Here is a 4,535-nt window from a genome sequence, read left to right as displayed (position 1 = left end):
TAAAGTGCATAAGCTTAAAAACCCTAATTAGAGGCTTGACAAAGCCTCGCGAAATAGGAAGCTGCAATTCCATGAGAAAGTCAAAGGGTATTGATTTCTAGAATTCCAGATGATTTATGAGTACATTCCAAAGCTAGTGAGAGAATAATTGTTATATTGGTATTGCATGTTGAGAATAATATTCATATGGAACAATGTCTCTAGTTTCCAAGTTGCAAAAGTTGGGAACTGTTTTGCTACAGTGGACTTATGGGAGAGGGCACTCATACTTCGTTCCGAATCTAAAGGTTTAGATTGTATATTTTAATAGAACTTAGTCAAAGACACATATGAATAGAATGTTGAAATGTTCCAACATAAGAGAATCCATATACCGAAATATTATAGCAAGAGATTGAACATATATTAAATTCTTATATCGGATATAATCAGTCGAATCCCATATGCTTAGGATATAGGATCGGTTGCATATGCTATAAAAATCGATCATTTTAATTTTTAAATGATTTTACCATTTTGTAAAGAGGATTAAAATTTCATGTGACTAAAAGTTGTTAAACAACTGTCATGAACATTCTAAGGTTTTACTGAATACTGGTTGCTTATGGACAATTGGAAGTATGATGTTACTTGGGAACAACCATAGTGATACATTTTGGATTGAGATGATACTTTGTAAGATTTGATGGTCATATGGGATTATGTAAATGGTTCCATAATGGGAGATGGGTATATGCAAATGTTTCCATAATAAGAATTAGTTATAAACTCTACATGTGAGTTGGAAACTTTAATAAAAATAGAAGTGTCCATGGAGTGCACCTTGAATTTGAAACTTCATTGTAACATCCCAAAATTTAAGACAAAAAAACTATTTTAATAACAATAAAACCATCATCCAAAATGGGTTTATAAAACTTGTAACATCCAAAAATATGGTCCCAAAAATTTCGTTTTTATAGATGAAATAGCATTTTCAGTTATAATCCGTACATCTCAACAAAATCAATGTATCAAGTGTATCAAAATCTAGGTAATATAAGTGCGGAATCGCCATGGTGTGTGCGGTGTAGTCAACTCGAGCCCTTCCCCTTGGAACCGGAAGTACCTGAAACAAAAAATAAAATCTGTAAGCACAAAGCTTATTGCGTTCCCTAAGATGCCACATACCAAACATATTACATAACGAGCCCCACCCACACTTGCATAACGGGCCCCGTCCAATGAGTTACGGGCCCCACCTACACTTGTATAACGGCCCCCGCCCACACTCACAATATGGTCCCCGCCCAGATAAGCAAACATATACAAACACATACAAGTATCACATAGAAAACAAGTATATCAGCATAATAATCAAGGATCGGCCTTGTTGCCTTAGACCCGCTAACCCGGTGACGAAAACTCACCTTGAGAAGCTGAACGAAACAAATGATCCCTAGTTGTCGGTCTTACAGTTCCCCGAGCTATCAATTTACCAAATAAAAGCTTATTAACATTTGGGATTTACATCAGAACCAAAAATCCCTACTTGGGGTAAAAATACTATTTTGACCCTATCATAAATTGGTCCAAGAATGAACCCATAAATAACAATCCAATGGCCAAAAAGTTAAACAATCCATCAAGGCCCAACATATGGCCCAATTTCCAATTGGACCCAACCCCTTCACATGGGCCTTAACTTTAGGTCTAATAATGCTTTCCCTAGCCTAATGATTAGATTCCAGAAGGCCCACTAAGGTCCAAGACACAAGGTCCATGAAAGTAGCCCATCCGAGGCCCAAAAGATGTGAAGCCCAAATGCATTAAGGACGTTGGGCGTACTCAACTATACGTTGAGTGTACATGCTGAAAGGCTTGTACGTTGTGTGTAGTGGCATGTACGCTTAGCGTACTCATCCATTAAGCCATAAACCCAAAAATCACTTAAATTGTAGCACCTGGTTCCTGGTATGTATTTTATTTAAGTATTTGGGAATTTTTGGCCTTCGACTCGGCGAGTGGAAGGACCAACTTACCGTGTAGAAGCGGGACGAGATGCAGGGTTTAAGTGATGAACTCGGCGAGTCAGTTCCTGGACTCGATGAGTAGGCTCTGTCTGGACAAAAACGCTAACCTGATGGTTTGCACCCTATTTAAACAACCTTATGCAGCCCCCATCGCCCCTTTATGCTTCCAGAAACCCCTCAGAGCAAACCCTAGCCATTTTTTAGAAGAACTAAGGCATTTTTGGTGGATCTTGCTAGTTCTGACCATAATGAGGAAGAGAAAGGCTTGAGGAAACAAGTAAAGACCAAGGGAACCCGAGTTTGTGCACCTTCTGCAACTCATTGAAAGTAAAAAGTTGTAACCTTGCTCATTCTTTTGTTAGATCCCTCTTTGAGGTGATTTAGGGCTTTTATAAGTCATTTTTGCTGGCCAACCATGTTTGCAAACATGGTTGGGGAGTTGAGCTTCTGAATCACGTCATTAAAGGAGTCACAAGACAGATTTGGGTTGCTTTTGCACCCATGAAAGGTCCCATGCACCATAGGAGCTGGTTTTATGTCCTTTGAGCTCATTATCGCATGCATGCACGTAAAGTTTGTAACTTTACGTGCTAGATCAAGTTTGGGGGCTTAGATCGATCATTTGGACAAGTGTTGTACATCAGAAACCAAGGATTTAGACTGTAGACATGACTGACTCGGGGAGTCCGTTCTTGGGACTCGGCGAGTCCAAGACTTTGAGTCCCATATGTAACGACCCAATTTTCATGCCCAAAAGTTTCGTTTAAAGTAAGTGGTTTGTAAAACATTTTTTAGTAAAACATCATCTGATCATATCATTTCATAAAACATATCTCGTGTTTGAAATCCCAAAACATGAAAATAATAATAATGTCTGAGTACAATCCCATAACATCTCCTAATGCGGAAAACCAATATGTAATTGTATGATGTGCCACTACCATACCAGCTCTTTCCCCTTCGCTGAAGACGTACCTGAGACCAAAAATGAAAACTGTAAGCATGATGCTTAGCGAGTTCCAACATCGTACCACATACCACACAATCATATCACATACATACTTCCAGGCATTTCTGGGGTGCCCGACCTACCCGGTACGGCCATTCTAGGGTGCCGACCTACCTGTACGACCATTCTGGGGTGCCGACCTACCCGTACGGCCATTCTGGGCTGTCGTCCTTCCCATGTCAAGCCATTCCGGGGCATTGACCTATCCATGTCGAGCCATTCTGGGGTGCTGACTACCCTTCGGCCCTAACAACCGAACCTCAGGGACTATTTCACCCCCTAGAACTACTATCACATATATAATTGTATAATCTATTGTCTGACATATCTGGGGTGTCCGACCTATTCTTCGGTCCTAACAACCGAACCTCGGGGACTATTCCCCCTCCTACTACCTCTATCTCATGTAACATATCATGCTAGCAGCTAAACGTGTCATAACATACTGTTAGGCATATCTGGGGTGCCTAACCTACCCTTCGGTCCTAACAATTGAACTCTATCACTATCACATACCATATCACGCTAGCATATAACATATCAGGTAGTAACAACACAGATGAATATCACAAAGACAAACATCTAGCATACGATCCCTACTGGTGGGCCGACATTGTGGCCATAGACCCACCACTACTGGAAGGTAACTCACCTCGTAGTCGATGCTGAACTGTGTGGGAATCCTTTGACTGCTGTTGCTGCTTCGGAAATCCTCTGGCTAAAATTCCCACAAAACACTTTGTCAGAAACTGACATCTACTCTTAGGGTAAAATGACCCTTTTGCCCTCCCCCCTGACCAAGTCAAAGTCAAAGTCAAAGTCAACTTCTAGTTGACCTGACTCGCCGAGTTGGCTCGCCAACTCTCCGAGTCCTTATCCTTCCATTAGACCTCAAACCCATCTCTACTCGTCGAGTTAGGCGATGACTCGGCGAGTTTTTCTTCTAAATGAACATTGACTGAATCCTCATCTGACTCGCTGAGTTGTATGAACAACTCGTCAAGTTCATCATCAACTGATACACAGGTCCTTCCTTTGACTTGCCGAGTTGTATGAACAACTCGTCGAGTCCATCTTCATCCTTAAAAAGATTGACTTGGACTCGTCGAGTCTGTTCGTGCACTCGTCGAGTCCAATAAATTTCCAGAATAATGGCTTAGTCCAGAATGTTGGGTCACTCCTTAGGACCCCCTTAAAACCTTTCCACACTCAACTAGGTCCTTATGAGCCTCAACTGATATGGGACAGAACCTTGGACTCACCGAGTCCAAGAACGGACTCGCCGAGTTGGTCACAACCACTTACTGAATTTTCGCTTTCTGATGTATGACAGTTGATCAAAATGTAGATCTATGCTTCTACAATCGATCTAGCAAATAACGTTACAACCTTTACATGCTTGCATGGGACTTTAAGCTCAAAAGGTCCTAAAACAAGCCCTCACAATGCATGGGGCCTTCCTTGAGTGCAAAAACCACTACTTTCTACCTTGTAACCCCTCAAAGGACCTAGAT

The sequence above is a fragment of the Lactuca saligna genome, chromosome 8 (genome assembly GCF_052625555.1).
Source record: "Lactuca saligna cultivar CGN05327 chromosome 8, ASM5262555v1, whole genome shotgun sequence".
NCBI lineage: Eukaryota > Viridiplantae > Streptophyta > Magnoliopsida > Asterales > Asteraceae > Lactuca > Lactuca saligna.
Note: the sequence above shows the minus strand (reverse complement) of the source record.